The 22,497-nt window shown below is 42.9% G+C and overlaps 1 protein-coding gene and 1 non-coding gene across 3 annotated transcripts in view; one reads left to right on the top strand and one right to left on the bottom strand.

The window, feature by feature from the left end:
- Positions 1–22,497, bottom strand: part of Rapgef4 (Rap guanine nucleotide exchange factor 4) — a 285,813-nt gene that overhangs the window by 250,405 nt on the left and 12,911 nt on the right. The window lies entirely within an intron of this gene.
- LOC117704776 (small nucleolar RNA SNORA17) lies at positions 19,191–19,318 on the top strand. Its single transcript, XR_004606306.1, has one exon. It is a non-coding gene; the product is annotated as a small nucleolar RNA SNORA17 (small nucleolar RNA).

The following is a 22,497-nucleotide window of genomic DNA, read 5'->3' as shown; positions in this document are numbered from 1 at the left end:
ACCATAAAAGCCAGAAGATCCTGGACCAATATCATACAGACCCTAAGAGAACACAAATGCCAGCCCAGACTACTATACCCAGCAAAACTGTCAATCATTATTGATGGAAAAACCAAAATATTCCATGACAAATCCAAATTTACACAGTACCTCAACACAAATCCAGCACTTCAAAGAATAATTGGTGGAAAACTCCAACACAAGGAGGGAAACTACAACCTAGAAAAAGCAAGAAAGTAATCTTCCAAAAACCCCAAAAGAAGATAGTTACACAAACATATCTCCATGGATGTTAGCCCAAAAGCTTGGATTAGCGAAGACTCAACCCACAGACCACATGAAGCTCATGAAGAAGGAAGACCAAGAGGGGATGCCTCAGTTCAACTTAGAACGAGAAACAAAAATGCTCAAGGGAGCAAATAGGGAAACAAAACATGGAACAGAAACTGAAGGAGGGGCCATCAGGAGACCATTCCACCTGGGTATTCACCCCATGTACAGCCACCTAATCTAAACACTGTTGTAGATGGCTGGAAGTGCATAATGTGAGGAACATGATATAGCTGTCTCCTTAGAGGTCAGCCAAAGACTAACACACTCAGAGGACAATGTTCACAATTAACCACTGATACGATCAGGGGTTTCCCAATGGAGAACTTAGTGAGAGGACTGAAGGAGCAGAAAGGGTTATTGGCCCCAGGTGGAAAGCAACAATACCAAACAACCAGAGCCCCCCCAGGGTTTAAACCACCAGCCTGGGAACACATAGGGAGGGACCCAAGACTCCAGAGGTATATGTAGGGGAGGATGACCTTGTCGGACATAGGTGGGAGAGGAGTTTCTTGGTCCCATAAAAAAAAAAAATGAACACACAGTGGGGGGGGGAATGTGAGGGAGGGGAGGGGATAGTGAGGGGGGTTAGGTGCAGTCACTGCCTCATAGAAGCATGAGGAGGGGGATGGGATAGGAGGTTTCTGGGTGGTGGGAGGAAGTAGGCTAAGGGGATAAAATCTGAAACGTAAATACTACAACCAATTTTAACAAGGGGGGGGAAAGTCTTCAGAACCAACATCTTTAAAAAAAAATGTCAGCCCCCTGGGGGCGGGAAATTTTTTTTTTTTTTTTTTTTTTTTTGATACTAAAACTTGTTCTGAGAATTGTATATTACAGAATACACAGCCTTGGTGTATCTACTCATCAAGCATACTGAGCAGACCTGCCCAAACCTCTGATGTCCTGGAATTCCATCTGGATTCAGTGAAGACACAGCATCAGAGGCTTATCAACTTACTCTTCCCCCCACCCCTCTTCTAAAATCTCAACGCCCTTAATCAGCTTGAAGAAGTTAACGAAGAGTCAGCACTCCTATTCCCTGAGCTTGGGGACTAATGTGGTTAATAATGGTCTGTCTTTCTAGGGACAAGTAGTGGTTTTGTTGGAACAGGGGGGATTAGCTAGGACTTATTGCATAGCCATAACCTATTGGTAGAAATCTGTATCAAGATGAAGTTATAATTTCTTAAATGGTACAAAATTTACTTTGATCTCAAATTTAAGGTTTTCATTGGTACGAGCCTCTTATTAATATAAAAATGAGATGAATATTGATACGCTCATGGGCATTGTGCCTGTATAACACATTTAGGAATACAATGCCTAGACCCAGCCCTTTTTTAACCTTTTTAACTGATTTGGGATGGTTAACCTATGAGTTAAGGGACTATAGCAAATTCATATTTTTGAGTTTATTGTTAGGGTGTTTTCCATATTTTATTTAGAAATAGCTGAGAGGAGTGAACAGACAACAGTCCAGGTTACCTTACATGGATAGTTGGTTTTCAAAACATCAGAAGTCCATAGAACTGACGCTACAAATATTTATATATTAATGTTCATATTGATTAGAGACCTGTCTGCTCCTGACAGCTTCCTGTCGTGGATTCTAAGAAGAAATTGAGCATCCTTGGAGTTACTCCAGTTGTGTGGTAACAGCCACTAGGCAAGAATTGCCTCTCTCCATCTACAGACAAATTACTGTCCAGAAAAGGACACACATGCAGAATAGTCGACTGATTATATCTGCCTAGACAGAGTAATCAGTCCTTAATAATCCTGCATCACCAAGGTCTGTCAGATGATTCTGGGCCAGAAGGCTGAAGATTTGATGCTCCAACGTTCGGTAGTATAGGGGCTTTTCAGGTGTTCAGAAGTCTCTATAAATTGGCTAAGTTTTAGAAGCTATGCTTTGTGCTTCCCACAATTATAGTTAACTCAGTCATTCTGGATTTCTGACGGGGTTGAAAACTTATAGCTATTTACCATAAGAGAAAAGATTTGAGTGGATGGTCGTCAGCTGACATTCATCCTAAAGCCAGGTTCAGAACTAAATGTTTTAGTTAGGATAGATGACAGAGGTACTGGTTAGTCAACAAAAGGATGGACTGGGTATTAGGACTATCTTGTACCTCACTGGTACAAATTGGCATAATTATGCTCTAATTGCATTTTGAGAGAAAAGTTTCATTTTAACAGGAAGGGTGATGTGTAGGAGGAGCTAAGGTAGGAGGAGTACTGAGAGGAAGAAAAGGAGTAAGAAGAGGAGAAGAAGAAGGAGAGGAGAAGCTAGGTGATGAAAGAGAGAAAGAGGGGGGAGACAGGGAGGCAGATATTCATGTATCTCCACCAGTCAAAGATAGTTGTTATATCTAGGTTGGTCAGTGGGTTACACCTCTGATTGAACAATTCCAAACTTATAACGCTTATGATTAACATTATTTTTTAAAAAATGTATAAATGCAAAAAGGAAAAGGGGGCATGGGATAAGGGTTTTCTAAGGGGGGGAATGGGGAAAGGGGACGGCATCTGAAGTGTAAATAAAATATCTAATAAAAAATAAATTAAAAAATTTTCAAAAAAAATATTAAATAAATAAATAAATAAACAAACAAAAACCAATTAATAAATAGGACCTCATGAAACTGAAAGGCTTCTGTAAGGCAAAAGACATCATTAATAGGTCAAATTGGGGGGAAAAAAATCTTCACTAACCCTACATCTGATAGAGGGCCAATAGCCAAAATATATAAAGAACTCAATAAGTTAACCTCCAAATAACCCAATTTAAAAATGGAGTACAGAGCTAAACAGAGAATTCACAACAGAAGAATCTTGAATGGCCAAGAAGCACTTAAAGAAATGTTCAAAGCTTTTAGTCATCAGGAAAATGCAAATCAAAACGACCCTGAGATTCCGCCTCACACCAATCAGAATGGCTAAGATCAAAAACTCACATGATAGCAGATGCTGTCAAGAATATGGAGAAAGAAGAACACTCTTCCATTGCTGGTGGGATTGCAAACTGGTACAGCCACTCTAGAAATCAATCTGGTGGCTCCTCAGAGAATTGAAAATAGTTCTACCTGAAGACCCAGCTATACCACTCTTGAGCATATACCCAAAAGATGCCCCACCATATCACAAGAACACGTGCTCTACTATGTTCATAGCAGCCTTGTAATAGCCAAAATCTGGAGACAACACAGATTCTGGAGCCACAGAAAATGTGGTTCATTTACACAATGGAAATACTATTCAGCTATTAAAAGTGAGGGCATCATGAATTTTGCATGCAAATGGATGGAACTAGAAAATGTCCTGAGTGAGGTAACCCAGACCCAAAGGGACATGCACGGTACGTACTCACTGCTAAGTGAATATTAGCCAAAAAGTACAGAGTACCTAGAATATGACCTGTAGACCGTAGGAAGTGTAACAAGCAGAAAGGCCCAAGACAGGATGTTTCTGTCCCACTTAGAAGGGGGACGAAAGTACTCATAGGAGGCAGAGTGAGTGAGGGAGGGATGTGAGTGAGTGATGAGAGGAGAAAGGGAAAAGAGAAATAGGATCAGGTATGGGGTGGAGGTGCGGGGGACAGGAGAGAAGCCCAGAGGACCAGGAAAATGAATGAAAATATGCAACCTCAGGAGTGAAAGGTGGGGGGACCTTCTAGAAAGTACCAGAGACCCTGGAAGTGAGAGACTCTCATGATTCAGTTGATGTGACCTTAGCCAAAATACCCAACAATGGGGAGAGGGAACTCAGAGAGTCCACCTCCAGTAGACAGACAGGGACTCGAGTGGAGGGACGGGGTTACTAACCCACAGTCAAAATTCCTGACCCAGAACTGTTCCTGTCTAAAGAACTGCAAGGATAAAAATAGAGAAGGGACTGAAGACAGGAGCCTAGCATGGCTGTCCTCTGAGAGGCTCTACCAGCAGCTGACTGAGACAGATGCACATACTTAACACCCAACCATTGGACTGAAGTGGGGGACTCCTATGGTTGAATTAGGGGAAGAATTGAAGAAGCTGATGGGGGTGACCCCAGCAATCACAACTAACCTGGACCCCTGAGATATCTCAAACATTCAGCCACCAACCAGGCAGCATACACCAGCTGATATGAGGCCCCCCCCGACAGAGGACTGGCTGATCTGGCCTCAGTGAGAGATGTATCTAATCCTCCAGACACTTGAGGCCCCAGAGAAGGGGGAGGCCTGTTGGGGAGGCAAGGGTAGGAGGAATGGAATGAGAAACTGTGGGAAGGGGACTAGGAGGGGACAATGGCTGGAATGTAAATAAATAAAAATAATTATAAAAAAGAAAAAAAAGAAACTTAATAATGGGTATTAAGATGGACACTTTATCGCAAATGTCATGGGTTGAACCAAAATGTTTGCCCTTAAATGTCCTCAAATTCTGCATTTCTTCTAATAATTTTGCTAATTATAAAGTTTACACTTTAGAGAAGTACGCCAAAAACAAAGTCATTAAAAAGTCAAGATAAACAAACTGCCTGAAACAAACAAATAAGAGGGGAAATAAAGGAAACTGCCTCATGAGGAAGAAAAAAAAATATCAGTCCAAGCCACCTTCTGGCTTAAGGCTATTTGTCTTTCTGGCCAGATTTTGATGCCAACCTGACATCAAAATGCTAGTGGGGACTGGCATGCTTAGTTGGTCTTCTGATTAAAATATAACATAACAGAGGTTTAATGCCGTGAGATAGGACCTGACCAAGATTTTGGACAGGCGAAAATGGGGGTGTGGGTCTGGGGGAACTCTATTATTCTTGATAAAAGATGAAAAAGCTGAAGAGTTAGTATTAGCTTACAGGCAGTTCTGCTAGGCTCCTCCCAGAGACCTAGCAGCGTAAGACAACGCCATTACCTGCTGCCTAGTACATGCCGGTATAAAAGGACTACCTCGCCACCCCAGCACTCTGTCCCTGTTTCCACGTGCTTCTGGCCGGTCTCTTTCTCTCTCCCACTTCCTATCCTTTCTATTCTTCTCTCTGTCCTTCTCTGCCCTCTGCCTGCCTCTACCGTCTCTCTAGGCCCTCACTCCATTCCCTTCCCCCAAATAAGCCCCCTTTATACCAGGTCGCCTAGTGTGATTTCTCAGGGGGCCACCTTGGAATGGGCCTGCTATGTTCTCCCTCCCCCCCCCCCATATTTCATAACAGTTAGGATCACACCTATAAGTACAAAAACTTAAGATATTTTCTTTTAGGTTAAGCACAAAGGCCCACCCGAAGTCTGTCCCTGTGCCCAGCAAGGGTCTCCCTCCCACCCCATGGATTACTTCCTCTTTGCTGTTTTTGTGCATAAAAAGAGGACTATTGCTGCCAGACATTTCCAGAACGTTACATGAAATGATTCTAGGTAGGAAGCCTTAGATATCTACAAATACGTATGTGATTTTCATCACCTGAAAAATCCAATAACCATCTTAAAAGGTTCTCATAGAAGCAGGCTCCTACGGAGGATCTCAATGAAAATGACAAAAAAGGACTCCAAAGCAAAATAGTGGAAAGATGGTAAATAAAAGACAGAATTAAAAAGAAACCGAGAGGGAAAATGAGGATTTCAGCACGCCGGTCCCACGGAGAGACCTAGGAGAAGAAACGGAATCTTAAAGTCTGCCTTGATTTGAAACAAAAACCCGCTAACTTCAGTGATGCGCCCAAGTCTGTTGCTGGCTCTACAAGACTGTATGATAGGATGAAAGACCAGATACTTTGATGTGTAGGTGCCGCTTATTGGCAGCAAACTACGCAAAACTTAAGAACTGGCTCCTGCTGCTGGAGAAGGTGAGACATTAATGGCTACTGTGTTTCCTGTTAAAATTTTCTACCGGGCTCACAGCACAGTCTAAAAACCCCACTGCTAAGTTCAGTGTTTCTAAGGGCTAATGTTAAAATGAAAATGCTAATCAATTTAAAACTAACTTTGAATTCTACTCTTATAAAAGGCACTAACTTGTTGTAAAAGGTTAATAAGGATTAAAACACACAAGTTAATGGTCACCTTTAAAATTGGTCAAATTCTTTGATATGTTCAGAACTATATTTATAGTCATGCAAAGTACAAATGTAATTTTTTACCGGAATAAACTGTTTATCATTCTATATATGTTTCAAGGTTAAGCCTAAAGCAAATAACTAAGACATGTAAAAATTTATTTAAAACCAGTTATACTTAATAGATGACCCTCAAAAAAATTTCAGAGATCTGCTGAATACGGCATTTAAAATATTTAATAGAAAAGGCTTTCTATGATAGATTAAAAAAAAGCCAGGTCCTAGAGGTGGTCCTAAGGTGTCTAAAAACGATGGACAGGGCACAGACCTGGAGTGTGGTGATGCTAACCACTGTGCTAACCCAATACTGTTGGGTTGACTGTCCTATTCTGCCTAGGTCAAGGTAGGCCAATTTCCAAGTTCCTCATCCAGGAAAATCTCTCAGACTTTCTGGGTCTGGCAGCTGAAGGTCTATGCTGTCCTACGCAGCAATTAAAGAGGCAATGCTGTCCTATGACCCTTTTAAGTTTATACTAAAGGATATAGTATCCAAAGATAAAAACTTTTAAATAGGCTACAAAGTCTAAAAAATATATTTAAAATTAAAAAATAAAAAGTTTCATATTTCTTCCCCCTCTGTGCTAGTATAATACTAAGATTTCAAAGGTTCAGAATTTTAACATTTATCAACGGAGATCTAATAAGCTGGTAACGCACTGACGGCTGTTATCAGTCACAAGCTCAAGATGTTAAATTTCCTTTGGTTGTCTTCTAAATATAAACTTAAAGATGCTTCCCTCTCCCTTCCCCCCCCACCCCCCCCCCCCGAGACAGGGTTTCTCTGTGTAGCCCTGGCTGTCCTGGAACTCACTTTGTAGACCAGGCTGGCCTCGAACTCAGAAATCCACCTGCCTCTGCCTCCCAAGTACTGGGATTAAAGGCATGCGCCACCACCGCCCGGCTTAAAGATGCTTCTCATCATGCTAAAAAAAAAAAATCTAAATCCAATCTACATCCATCCCTCTAGACAGAAAAAAGGAAGTTCATGCTTTGTAGCCCCAAGCCATAGCTTTTGCTATGATTCACATCACAGCATGTGTCTACTACAGCTGTTTTACAGACAACTGTTAACTGCTTTTTATACAATGCTGATTTCAATACCAATTATAAACAATGGAGATATAGATAGGTAGATAGATATAGATATAGATATAGATATAGATATAGATATAGATATAGATATAGATATAGATATATAGATATAGATATAGATATACACACACACATATGCCTGCAGGCCAAAAGAGGGCACCAGATCTTATTATAGATGGTCATGAGCCACTGTGTGGTTGCTAGGAATTGAATTCAGGACCTCTGGAAGAACAGCCAGCGCTCTTAACCTCTGAGCCATCTCTCCAGCCCCTAACAGAGTTGGTTTTTTTTTTTTTTTTTTTTTTTAAGAATTATTTATTTTATGTATATGTATACTGTAACCATCTTCAGACACACAAGAAGAGGACACCAGATTTCACTATAGATGGTTGTGAGCCACCGTGTAGTTGCTGGGAATTGAACTCATGACCTCTGGAAGAGCAGTCAGTGCTCTTAATTGCTGAGCCATCTCTCCAGGCCCTAACTAAAACTTTTATCTTTTTGTAAACTCAGAGATTCAAATTAACTTCAGGGAATTGCAACTTGGATCCACCAGTCTCACCAGATAATGGACACCAGATAACTATTTGTCATGCCAATCAACAGCCTAAGCTTCCCCACCCATTATCTACTCCTAAGCGGGAAGCTCCAAATATAAGATTTTTTTTCAAGTTCCTTAACTTTAACTTCCATCCCTAGTCTATATCTGTCTCTGCATATTTCCACTCAGCTGTTAAGCACCATCCAGAAATCAACTGCAGATTACAAACTATTCCAAAAGTGATCTATAACATGCCAGCCCCAAGTAGTCCTCCAAAGCAAGAGAGCCCTGGACTGGCTGAAAGCTGGTATGAACTAGTCCATCCAGCATAATTCTCTGTCTCCTCATCTGGTCAGGCGCCCCATGGCCTGAATTCCCTCCTGGCCTTTGACTAACATTCCAGCCATCACGGGCCTGACAACACCGTCCTAACTTCAGCTGAGAAGCGGTTACAAAAGAGAATATGCTGCTCCCTGTTCTCAACAAAGGCTGGAAAGTCAGGTCCAAAGGAAACTCCCTGCCGAAGGGGACAGAGTGGCCATATATAATGCCTATTCACTTATCAGGCTCCCTCGTTGTCAAAAAGGTGCCTGGGAAAGGTGCCAAATAGACCAACAGGTAGATTCATCAGGTAAAACACTTCCGCAATATGCTAGAACACTTGATCTCAATACAGAGCAAAAAGGATGGCTTTGAGAAAAACTTATTCTTTTTTGTGTGTGTGGAGGGGGGGGGGTGGACACAGGAAGACAACTTTATTTTTTCTTTTTTAATGTATATGAGTACACTGTAGCTGTCTTCAGACACACTCTGGTGTGAGAACATCAGATCCCATTACAAATGACTGTAAACCACCATGTGGTTGCTGGGAATTGAACTCAGGACCTCTGGAAGAACAATCAGTGCTCTTAACTGCTGAGTCATCTCTCTAACCCCCGAAAAAATGTATTTTTTTTTCTTTGCTAACCAACCAGATGTCCTTAGAGAGACCCTAGCCATAATACAAATTTTCTCTTGCCAAGTAGAAAATGCTAAGATGCTGGCTCTCTGTCGGCATCGTCAGCCTATACAACAATAGAAATGAAAAAACAAGCCGCACAGCTTTTTGTCTTTCTTTTTCATGAAAACGAAGTGGCCATATTTTTATATGCAGTGAGCGACGGCACCCTGCTGTCCTCAGAAGGGAAGCAAGATTACCAGAATCAGCACTGTAGGCAGAAACAGCCAGCCCTGCCTTGGGTGAGACCAAGAATGCTGACGTCACTAGGCACAGCTGGCTCTCTTCCGCCCAAGCATCCTGGCATCCCTGCCAGAAAGTGTTATTTCTTGATGAATCCAAAGAAGATTTGCTTCCCCCACACACACACGCACACACACACTTTTGGCTTCAAAAAATCTACTGGCTCCCACAACTAGTTCACTTTCCAAATGAAATTGCTTTAAAATGTGACAAATCGAATATTTCATTTACAAAAACAAGATTAAAAATAGTTCCATGTTCTGTTCTAAAGAATATCCCTAGCACATAAAACCAGCCAAAACAAAATTTTAAAATAATATGTATATTTTCCCTCTTTGCATTTTAAGTTGGCAATACATCTGAACAATACAATCTGAACAGCTGTTGAACACAACGTTGAACACAAACTTTCAGTGACCCCGAGTTTCCAAGATTTTACTTGGCAGAGAGCTGGGCCCGTTTGTGTGCAAATAGAAAAAATATTTTTGTCCCAGTCAATGAAAACCCCACACATCCAAACAATGTAAATCTCTAAACACTACGGCACCTAATGTCCCTGTCTTAGTTACGGTCTCTATTGCTGCAATGAAATGCCATCACCAAAAAGCAAGTTGAGGAGGAAAGGCTTTATTTGGCTTACACCTCCACATTGCAGTCCATCACCAAAGAAAGCCAGGACAGGAACTCAAACAGGAAAGAAACCTAAAGGTAGAAGTTAATGTAGAGGTCATGGAAGAGTGCTGTTTACTGGCTTGCTCCTCATGGCTTGCTCAGTCTGCTTTCTTATAGAACCCAGGACCACCAGCCTAGGAATGACAGCAACCACTGTAGGCTGTGCCCTCCCCACCAATCACTAAGTAAAGGCCTTACATCTGGATACCATGAAGCAATTTTCTGAATTGAGGCTCCCTCCTTTCAGATGACTCTAGCTTGTCAAGTTGACATAAAACTAGCCAGCATAGTTACCTTTTGAGCTGTCCTCAATAGACTACAGAGAAAAGATAGCCATCTTCATTTTACAGTCATTTGGTAGTATAAACAGAAGTATATTCAATAAGTTCAGAGTATATTTATGTTTGTTTAAGACACATTGGGGCTGTCAAAATGGCCCAATGGGTAAAGGTGTCTGTTGCCAAGCTTGAAGACCTGAACTCAATCTACAGAACCCATATGGTAGAAAGTGAGAACCATCTCCACAAGCTGTCCTCTGACCTCCACATGTGCCATGGAAGAAACATGCACACACCACAGTAAATAAAATAGAATACAAATATTTTTAAAAATTAAAAAAGACATACAGTTTATCTCTGTAGAGATATGTGCCCAAAACCTGTTCTATCTTGAATAAGCTATGTAACTACAAGACCATGACTCTGATTACGCATGCCTTGGAGAAAAGAGGCCAATTTTTTTATTGATTAATTGTTACTTGATAATTTCAGACACACTTATAATGTATATTGATTACTCTTTACCCCACACATCACTCTGATACCTACCAACCTCCCCTTATCCTTACCTGTCCCTTCCTCAGAATAGCTTCCAATTGGATTTATTAACTATTGAATTTAAGTAGGGCCATCTGTATGAGCACTGGATTGGAACTATCTGCTGGAGTTTGGTGGAATCCATGGTGGGTACACACAGAAGCTGATGAGTCCCCGTTATCTTCAATCTTCAAGCTTAGTGCTGAAGGGTGGGGCCCTTGAGCCCCTCCTCCCTCTGTGCCTGACAGTGGTCCCATTCTTAAGCAGACCCAGTGCAGGTACCAGCAGCTGCTATGAGACCATGATTGCCTTGGATGTTTCTTGCCCAGGACATAGCACTTCCCAGCCATTCTCCCCATCTTCTTGTTCTTATATCCTTTCCACCCCACACCCACTCACTCCTGCTTCTAATGATCCCTGGATTTTAAAGGGGATGGGACTGAGCATTCATCCATCACTTATTGTCAACACCCTGTATGACAATGAGTCACCACCTTCACCACTGATCATTGGAAAGGGGGGCTTCTTTCGTTAAGGCTAGAGGGTATAAACATAAATATTTAAATGGGAATTCAACCCCCCACTCCCACACAGAGCCTTATGATTTTTCTCTCTTGGCATGAGTATTTGACCAGGTTTATAATACCAAACACAGACAACTCTCCTGTGGAACAAGTTTCAAATCCAGAGAGCAGCTGGTTACACTCATAATAGTAGTGCCACTAATACACAAAGGGGCACATCATTCCTGTCAAGTTGATCTTAGAGATCAAAGGATTCAGGCAACTGGTTAAGATCCTCGCTGCCTTCCTTTTTCCCATAGCATCCTTCAGGTAAATTCTAGACTAAGCAAGCTAGCCAGCAGGGAAGACGCTTCCAAATCAACTCAAGCTTGATTTCTCTGCATTTCTTTGAATCCAAGATGTGTGATATCTTCAAGAATAGAGTTTTATTGTCTAATTCTGGTGGACAAGTGAGATGGCAAGAGCATCTATTGTTTTGGAGAGCTTCTGGGACCACTGGACAACAACTCATAAGGAGGTAGCCCAGCCCTGGCATGGGGGTTTTTGTTTAATAACCCATGGCTTCTGGGTACAGATTCTTCTAGCCTTTCAGGGTATCTCCCTACATACATTTTTATTATTTTTTAGATTTTCATTACATTACAATTCCATTACCCAGAAGAACGGCGTTTTACACACAGGCCACTGCTTTTGAGAGTTCAGCATGGGTGTTTCTAAATGTACATTTTCTCCATCGGCTTCCAAACTGAAGCTTGCTGCTGAGGCTCTGGGTGTGAATTCCCTGCTGATCTTTCATTGAGAGACAAGTGAGGCAACATCTTCCTAACACACTCAGTCTCACCTACTTTCCTTCAACTTAATTTTCACTGGAAAAAAACAAAACAAAATCCACAGACACTGTGGAGAAACGCAAGACATTTTGGATGATACATCTGCAGTTTTCATATCATATAAAACTATTCTTGGCATCTGTTTTACACAGGAATCATGGGGCAGGGGAAGGGAAATGATGTATTTCTGTTTAATGGTGAACTGAAAAAATTCGATCCTGAAATGATAGTATTTTATTTTGTTAAAATTGGGTAACATTTCCTTCCTGAGTGAGATTAGCCATCCTCAAAGAAAATGCAAATATCTATATATGGGACGGTAAGCCATGCCAGGAAGCTTGGTGGGTAAAGCAGGTCTGAGTCCCTAGAAACTCACCTGAGGCAGTCGGTGCCTCCCTGCTCCCTGCCAGATTGCCAGCCTGGAATACAGGCCACAGTTCCCACATGAGGAATCGTGACCTGTGGTCATCAGGGCCCAGAACAGAATTCTCTATGCTAATGAGGTACGTAGAGGCCCTGAGGGTTTAGCCAATAAGCTCCCCTTCCCAGACATTCCTCCCTGCAAAAGGTATTTAATCTCTGGTCCACCCTGAGAAGTAGGCACACACCCATTTTCCATGATGAACAGCCAGTAAACAGTTTGGAACCAAGGACTGTCTCTTTCATCGAGAACCTTCATGGGGAACATGGAGGGGCCTTTGCCTATAGCTCTACTGCTTAATTCTCCTGTAGAAGGCCTCTCTGCACTCCCAGCCACGACCATAGCCAAGCTAAGGACCTTCATTGATGAGCAAAGCCAGAGCTTCTCCCAACCTTCCCCACCCCAGCCCTAGGCTAGTCACTGTCCTCAGCCTGCTGGCCCCCAACTCTGCTCTCAGCTCCTTGCGACTCAGCAGTGCCAGAATGTCCTGGATTTTTGAAGTCTCCGGCCCTGTCTCAGGCCTGTGAATATCCCTCAACACACACTTGGTTCCCAACTTCTCTGTGGGGTCCTCCAGTGGCCACTGTGGGCTGAGAAGCCAGAAGGAGGAGGAAAAGGAGGAGGAAGAGGGGTAGGAGGAAGAAGAGGAGGAAGAGGAGGAGGAGGAGGAGGAAGAGGGGTAGGAGGAAGAAGAGGAGGAGGAAGAAGAGGAGGAGGAAGAGGAGGAGGAGGAAGAGGAGGTGGAGGAAGAAGAGGAGGAAGAGGAAGAGGAGGAGGAAGAGGGGGAGGAAGAGGGGGAGGAGGAAGAGGGGGAGGAGGAAGAGGTGGAGGAGGAAGAGGAGGAGGAAGAGGGGAGGAGGAGAGTTTTTGTTATTATTTTTACTTGCTTTATACATAATAAATAACATCAGAGCTCACAGACGGACTTTAGGGAAGGAACAGAGACAATTGCAACCATCCATCTGATCCACACCAGAAATCCATGGTTGTTTTATGGTAGCAATTTTTCTCAGGTAAACTGGGTAGGTATAATTTCACAGCCTCCATGTGTGCCAGAAGCACGTATTCGAGAACTGGAAACTACAGAGGCACGCTGTCCCCTGAGCGGATATGGTTGCAGGGATGTGGCAACCAATGAGCCATATGTTGTTTATTTGTTCGTGACATGCCAACTCTAGCTTTATTGATAATATCACTTCTGCGTTTCATGGCAGCCTGCGTGCCTCAGCTGCAGTGGCTTGCTTCTATGGAGTTCAGTATTTGTCTGGGGGATGTTGATTCTGTTCTCTTCCCCATCTGTTACAGAGAACCATCACTCTAAGATCTCACAGTCGCAGCCACGTTATCCGTACTCTTCTCCTCTGCACCTCCCTGTCTCAGTTTTCAGCTTCCTGACTTGACTGCTTCTGTACTGTGTGCTCTAACAGAATGGCCTCAGTGGCAGCCTTATCCATCAGCTGGGCAACTGTCCTGGGCTTGGGATATAAGTCTTGTGGCTTTGACTTTAGCACCGCCATCGTCCCCACACCCCAGCCTTGACCTGACACGGTTGTTGGTTAGCTTGACAGCAAAGCATGCTAAGACACAAAACCTCAAATACAAACCAGTCAGTAAGCTTTCTAGACCCTCACTTTTCTTGCATGTTTAGTCAACACGACACAGTATATATTGATATTTCAAAACATCTTCCTTGCCTCCCAAAGCCCCTTCCACACTCCTTTCCTTGTCTCCTGCTCTAAACTCCTCCCACTCAGCTCTTTTGTTAGTTATGCCTCATCCTCCAAAATGTTCTTTTTCTATTACCAACTTTTCTTTGGTGATCAATTTTATGGCTCTAAATATTGTCTACATATTAATGGTCTAAATTTCTATCTGCAGCTCAGAGCTGTCTCTCAGACTCCACAGTCGCATGTTCAATCTCTTATCCAACATGACCAGTAGAATGTCTATGGCAAATTCAATAGGTCCACATTGAATAGGTCCTTCTCCAACAAAACCGATGGCCCCACGACCCATCTAAAAGCCTCAGGATTATTCTTGACCTCTTTCCCTACGTTGTAGGGGACAGAGGAAGCACTGAGTGAGTCAAGCCCTGAGCGAGTGTGTACTGTTCCATGAGCAAGGCCATGCGGAGGAATCCAAAGCCTTAGCCTCCTGAAAGTGGCAACGCCTTCCCTGTGTGAGGCTCAGGGATGGGAAAGCTCTCCCGAGAGTCTGAGTGTTTATGGTCAGTGCATATGAAGACTAGCATCTGCAGCTTCCTCTGGATGTTTGCAGCCTGTGTAGTGGCACACGCCTTTAATCCCAACAGTCAGGAGGTAAAGTCTGAGGCTAGCCAGATCTACAGACAGTTCCAGGACAGCCAGGGCTACACTGAGAAAGTCTGTCTCAAAAGCAAAAACAAGATGACAGCCTGAGACTACTCACCTACAGAGACTTGCTAACCACTCCCCCTATGCTGTTCCTATTAAACACACTGAGGTTCTGGGTTGGGACCTGTAGCAGACTCCAACTGAGCCCAATTCACTCTATGTATATCTGTGTCTCTTTTTTCTTCGCTCCCTCAACCCTAGTCAGGGTTCCAGCACACAAGCCTTGAAGAACACAGCACTAGATAGTCCTACTTTGAACTCATGGGCAGAACCTACCCAGCATGTGTCCCAGCGATTCCCACATCTTCCCTGCCCCCTCCTGAGCCAAGCCAAATTCATCTTTCAGCTGATAACTACAATGACTTCCTACTAGGTCTCTCTTCCAATGACTTCCTACTAGGTCTCTCTTCTGCCTCTTTGGTCCTTCTCTCTGTGACTCTTTCAGTATTACAATCATAGCAATACTTTAAGATGTAAGCCAAAGGGGTTAAAATATGACCCAGTGGTTTGGAATGCTTACTGCTCCAGCAGTGGACTAGAATTTGGATCCCTGAACACACGTTAGGCAACTCACAAGTGCCTGTAGCTTCTACGAATGCCCCTCAAAACACACACACACACACACACACACACACAAATACAAATAAAAACGTTTTAAAACTAAAATAACAACAATAATAGAAATGTTAGTCACACCATCCTCCTCTCAAACCCAGAGTGAAAGCTGAGGTCCTTGTAAGAGGCATTCAGTCACTATATGACCTGCCTGTTTCTCAGTGTGGTGGCGGTGTGAATAGGACCAGCCCCATATGCTCACATATTTGAATGTATGGTCATTAGGAAGTGGTGACTCTAGACTGGGCTTAGGAGGTGTGGCCTTGTTAGAAGAAGGGGTGTGTCACTGGGGGAGGGCCTTGAGGTTTCAAATGCTCAAGCCAGGCCCAGGCCCAGACCCATTCCCCCCCACCTCCTGCTGCCTGTGGATCCGGATATAGAATTCTCAAGCTACCTCTCCAGCACCATGTCAGCCTGCATGCCACCATGCTTCCCACTATGATGGCAAAGGACTCGACCTATGAACTCTAAGTAAGCCTCAATTACTGCTGTGGTCATGATGCTTTCATAGCAACAGAACACTGACTAAGACATCCAGTTTCTAGCTGGTCCTCAAGCAATCTATGTACCCAAACCCTGCCTATTTCTATTGCTGAGACTTCTTATGCTTAGTTCAAATCCCTCCCTCTTTGCAAAAACACCTTCCAGATGAACCCTATCCTAGCCACACTAATATTACAATCTCCACCCCGCCCACTAGCATTCCTATCTTTTACTGGGTGTAACTTTTATTTTTTTAAATCTTATTTTTAATGATGATTCTTAAATTCTTTAACCTCCCTTTAAGCCCACCACCTTTTTCAGTGGGAAAGAAAGAATACGGGGGAAGTGGACCTGTTTAGAAAGGTTTTTTGAAGTAACTCCCATCTATGTTTGGTAATTGTCAGTTCAGTACACAAGGCAGCAGCTCAATCACCTGCAAACACATTCCAGATACACCAATAGTCTAGTTCAGTAGGGTCGGGATAGCAAACAGGAATCAGTAGCAGTGGCACGACTGAGACAGCCAGACCTCAGCATCAGCAGGAAGGACCAAGGCCAACAGGAACGTCAGGAGAATTTCTCAGCTGTGCCTCTCTCAAGGAAGTGAAGATCAGCAAAGGTGTGTCTTGTTTTGATTCTTCCATAATGCATATCATTTTTAACATAAATAGTCATTTATATTGTCATTAAGCTTATTGACCATTATCTATTTTCTCTGTGAGGAAAATATGCTCTCTGAAAGCAAGGACATCTTTCTTTGTGCAGTGATAAATCCAAAGGACTTGGAAGGTATCTTCCAGGCATAAAATAAGTATAGATTGTATGTAAGAATTTGTCTCATTGAAGAAATGCACCAATCAAAGAATATATGGAAATTCTGTTCATGACTTAAAAGTTATACATAAAAAATAGGAATAACTCAAGTATAATTGCATTGTAAATAAAATTAAAAGCTGTTGATGCAAGATCAACGACACAAATGTTGAAACTCTTGAAATTCATATCTTTTACTCTGAGGAGAGAGAAATACTCAGGGGGAGCAAAGTACACATGCTCACATTATGCACACAGTCCTATTAAACTCAGTTACCTGGGTTGTAAATCCAAAGGATTAGAAGCAAGCTGTTCTGTTTGTAGAAGAGAAGATAGGACAGAAACTAAAAGGGCAGCAGGCAGGAGCAGCAGCCTTTGAGCCACACAAAGGACAGACACAAAATGTAAGTAGGCAAACTAAAAATAAGGATAATCATTGAGGCATCTGGTACTAAAACAGATATTGCACATCCTTCAAAGTCATGATATTATCCCACAAGATACTGATTTATACTCAAGAGAGTAGACGTTAACTGAGATACTGAGCAAGAAGTAGTAAGAGAAAAAATAATATTCCATACACTTTGGAAAAAGTCATAAGAAATATCATTTAAGTATTTCCACTAGAACCATTAGGTAATGCTAAAGGTTGATGATTTAGGAGATAAACTTTTTGAAATTAACTTCTGTATACTGTAACTAAAGACTGCAGATAACCACTTCATTAGGCCTCCAGCTACTCGCACGTATAAAATAATCTTCTACTCCAAAGGGGAGCACATTCTGAAGAACTTTCACAGTTTGGGTTTTCAGAACTTTATGTCTGAGGTTTTTGTGATGTAGAATGAAACATAAAAACTCTTACCTAGCTGAAACGCCTATAAAGGTGTGTCTAAGAGGATGCATCAGCAGTGGGCACAGGGCTGAGTCAGGAGGTACCAAACAACATCCACAAGGTGAGACTTGGAAGACCTACCAGGCTCCTCCTGTGCCTTGCCTTGATGTCTTTGAGTTAAGGGTTCCATGTCTACAGGAATTCTTTATTAGAAACACAGTTGTTTCTGATAGAGATGGCACATTAAACTCCTCAACACCTTAACTCAGACTACTTTGTTAATGGTTAGAATATTTAGAACAATGGGGTTCTAAACAGACAGATGCAAGATAGGCTGGTCCTGTCTTCTTCAGTCCACTCCAGAGGTGGGTCCCAGGGTGTCTGTAAAGATAATCTCTTGTGTACTGTGTGGAAGCATCACCTGTCAATAAAATCTGGCGGCCAATAAGCTGAGGCAAGATTAGAAGGTGGGACATCTGGCAGAAAGAGAGGAACTCTGGGATAGAGTCAGACCCAGGAAGATTCCCACCCCCCACACCTGGACTTAGAGGAAGATGGACATATGAAACTGAGAAAAGTTAAGTAGCCTTGTGGCAGACACAGAATAATATAAATGGGATGAATAACTTACAAGCTAGTGGAAACAAGCTTAACTTATGTCCATAAGCATTGTAAATAAAAATAAGTCTCCATGTCCTTATTCAGGAGCTGGGGTGGGCTTAGTAAAAACCCAAACTGTGATAAATGGTGCTCAATGTGAGGCCATTAGAACTCAGACTTAGCACCTGAGAAAAAGCCCTTGGTTACAGATGTCTGCTTTATTTTTCTTAGTAGAGAGGTTGGTCAACAAGAGAGGCAGAAGACAGACAGAAATGTCAACCCAAGGGGAGACTGGAAACAATCAGCAGGGGATATCTGAATACAGCAAACATTTGAAATGGCTCCTACAGAGCGACTGGAACTCAGCCATGTGGAGAGATAATTGTGATGGCTAAGACTGGGCATAGATTGTCATTCTGCCAACCACAGGATTCGTGGTATCCCAAAGGGATATAAAAAGGGAGAAAAAAAGCTCAATCCATATGATCCATATGGTTTCAGCCAATAAAAATATATTTATTAAAACTAAGCTGGGGGGAGGGGGTGGCTGGAGAGATGGTTCCGTGTTTAAGACTACTGTCTGCTCTTCCAGAGGTCATGAGTTCAATTCCCAGCAACCACGTGGTGGCTCATAACCACCTATATGAGTTCAATAATGCCCAATTCTGCCATGCAGGTGTACATGCAGATAGTGCACTCATATACATTAAATAAACACAATTTTAAAAAAATTAAGCTGGGTGTGGTGATACATGACTTTAATCCCAGCACTCAGGAATCGGAGGCAGGCAGATCCCTGAGTTCAAGGCCAGCCTGCTCTAAAAGGGGAGTTCCAGGACAGATGAAGCTACACAGAGAAAAATCCTGTCTCAAAACAAAACAAAAACTATAAAATATATATTTATGGACATCTCAGTCCTGCCCCTAGAGGCTCTGCAGGTGTGGCTGCTGTGTCACATTGCATCAGTAGGAGGCAGAAAGGAGAGAGGCTATGTCTATGCTCAGTGTTCAGACCTATGAACATCTGAATGATGAGTCTTCCCTGAAAAAAACCAAGCTTGAGACAACCACCAGTCCAGCACCAGCGTATCTGGACAAGGAGCTAGTCTGAGACGACCACCAGTCTGATGCTGTACAAGCCTTGATGGGCTCCCAAGGTAGGAGTGAGCTGGAGACTAGAAGAACCCTTCCAGGGACCACAGGCCCTGGGCAGGAGTGAGCCTGAGACAGATGACCCTCACATGTGGCCACTTGGGCAGGCCCAGAGGGAGCTCAGAGGAGTGCGAGCCAGAGACCACCACCAGACTAGCACCATGGGGCCCAGACAGGTAGCTAGCCTGAGGTGAACCACCATTCCCATGCCACACAGGCTGAGGTGGACAGACACCCTGCCTGGAGCCATAATGCACAAGCATAATGCCCACCCCTCACCTGGGCATCCTAGAAGAGCTGGTCCTGGGGTTATGAAAGCAGGAGAGTTGGCCCCACCGTTAGCCAGCTGCAGTACCTGAGAGCAGCCCCACACACTGCAGGAGTTGATGGTAAGCCAGTCTTAGGAGAGCTGGCTCTGACACTCATCTCCCTAGTGATGGTGTGGATGAAGAAGAGAGAACCTTCCTCCCCCTTTTTCCTTCCCCATTACCACCTGTGGCAGGTGGGAGACCTGGCTGACCCTCACCTGCTGCAGCAGTCAGGAGAGTGGGCCCTGCATCTTGCCTGGGCATCACAGTAGCTGACCCTGGTTGCAGGGGTGTGGATGAGCCGGCCCGGAGGGTGTGAGCATGGGAAAGCAGGAAGGCTGACCAACTCAAATAGCTCTCAGGCTCAGATCCAGGGTATTGAATTGATCTGTTTCAACATCTACCCCTTCACTGGTCCTACAGATCTAAAACTTCAGGATCTCCATGACACAGGGAAACAACAGGATATCTGAGAGGAATCACAGGTAGGCTTCAATATTGACAAAGTAGCAGAAGCCAGAGGCTGGGGTACCAGACCAAAGAGTCATTACAATGAGCATTTGTGAGCAAAATATGTGAACAAAAGAGCACACTGTGGGTCACCTGTGACCCGCTACAGCTTCCACAGTGAGACTTCTTTTCCTCTGTTGAAGGAGAGGTTGCCAGGGTAGAGGATGGGTGTGAGGGGAGAGGGAGATGAGTGGGACTGAGTACATGATGTGAAATCCACAAAGAATCAATAAAAAGTTCAAAAAAAAAAAAAAAGGCAAAACAAAACAAATGCAATCGCCTAGAAAATGATCATCCTCTAAGTCTTGGGGATGTTTTTGTGCACTGGGTATTCATTTGCTGATTTCTGTACCAGGAGATCTGGTTGCAGTCTGGACTTGATACTGTCATTATTATGAAGCTCTTTCTGATTCAATATTTTGTAAAACATTGTTCTCCATTGTCTTCCGATTAGTCAACAGAGAGCTGATAAGCCTATAGCTGGGCAGGAGAGAATAAGGCAGGACATCGGTGCCCTGAGAGGGAAAGAGAAGGTCTCATGTGGGCCAGGGAGTCACTATGAGGTTACTAAAGAGGTGCCAGAGAGAAACCAAGATAGCAGGCAATGCCTGTGGCTGTGAAGCAGCCCAGGACAGCATGGTCGGGTTAGAATCTATGAGTATCTGTCCAGCTATAGTGCCTGGAGCTGATCAATAAATATAAAGGTCTCCATGTCATTATTTGGGAACAAGGGCAAGTGTAGAGAAGCCCAGTACTTTACATGTAGGTGTTCTATAATGTTCATTTAAAGGCCATGAAATCACTGAGTCTGGGCTAAAATGTGGTAAAACATACTCAGATCAAAGACACTGCAGAAAGTGCAGTAAAACCTATAATCAGCTATCACTGGTTGATAAGGTTTCAACAATTTCTTTATTTGGCCCCAATTAAAGGATAGTTTTAATTATAGCCTGTAACTTTTCAAAGCCAGTGGTTTTTTTTTTTTTTTTTCAATCTGGGAAGGATAAAGATGTTATTACACATTTCATGGTAATAATATCAGAAACCAGGTAGAGGAGAGAGGGATACTGTACAGTCCTGTGCCCCCCAGACTCTCAACCCAAGAAAGAAGGAGGAGGGGATGGTAACTGGGTTACTGGTAAGCGTTTCCATGGTACTGCTATCCTGGCTACATTTCTTATATCTAAAAACACGGGTTTTTAAAAAAGTTTACAAAGTTTTCCTCTTCTAGAATTCCCTGTTTGCCAATCTTTAATATTTTCAGATCTCCTTTTAATTCCTTCAGGATTACTGCCTTGAGATAAACTCACATCAGGGAAGTCTCCCCTGTGTAGTGATGTAAATAAACAGAACACAGCGTGTGAAGTCAGCCATATGTGCTGCTGGTCCTGACCAAAAAGAGATAGATTTAAACACTACTTTTCTATTCATAGGGGCACTTTTGTGGTAGAATTTGTCTGTGGCAAACTGAAAACCAATAGTAGGTAAACAAATACCATAAAATCAAGTTCAACTACACTGAAAAAAATTTTTAAACCTCATTTTTAGGCAATCGTTTCACACTCTCGTTATTTTTTACTGCCGCTGTTAACTCCCTTCTTAATGAAGCCTGTATGCATTCCTTAAGAATGATGACTAATATATTTATGTATTTAACTGATTTTGATTTTATTATCTTCTAGGTAACCAAAACAACAGTGGAGTTAACTAGCCCCCACTTCTGAGTTCTACATATTTAACTGAGGTATGGGTTTCTTGCCCATTTCTCCTGAGGCTAGAACTTCTGATAAGAGCAACAAACCATATTTATTAGTCCTCTAAACCCACAGGGGGTTAAAAATTAAATTTACTTTGACATCCAGAACCTGTTGAATGTTGAATTCTAAAATGTGCCTCTGAAGTCAAGATAAATATCCAACCACACACTGAAAAGGTAGGAAGCAAAGTGGTTGAGATAGCATCAGATTCAATTGAGGGGAAGATAAGGTGTATTCGCAAGCTTATGATACTGTGCAGCTACAGCAGCAGCGGGTGAGCGAGCGAGGGAGCGAGCACAGGAACACACGCTCTGTCCACACTGAGCCAGGGAGGCTCCCAGCCTGGCTTTATGCATAAAGCTGTCATCTGTAATGGCACCCTGTTATAGCAAGAGAAGACTCCCTGTCTGTGCTCTAATAATCCAGATATTCACACGGGATTCCTGATGTAAGTTTTTAAAGTATTTTAGACAAAGAAAATATAAAGCCAGGTCAGA

The sequence above is a fragment of the Arvicanthis niloticus genome, chromosome 2, assembly GCF_011762505.2.
Source record: "Arvicanthis niloticus isolate mArvNil1 chromosome 2, mArvNil1.pat.X, whole genome shotgun sequence".
Taxonomy (NCBI): Eukaryota; Metazoa; Chordata; class Mammalia; order Rodentia; family Muridae; genus Arvicanthis; species Arvicanthis niloticus.
Note: the sequence above shows the minus strand (reverse complement) of the source record. Positions and strands in the feature narration are given on the sequence as shown.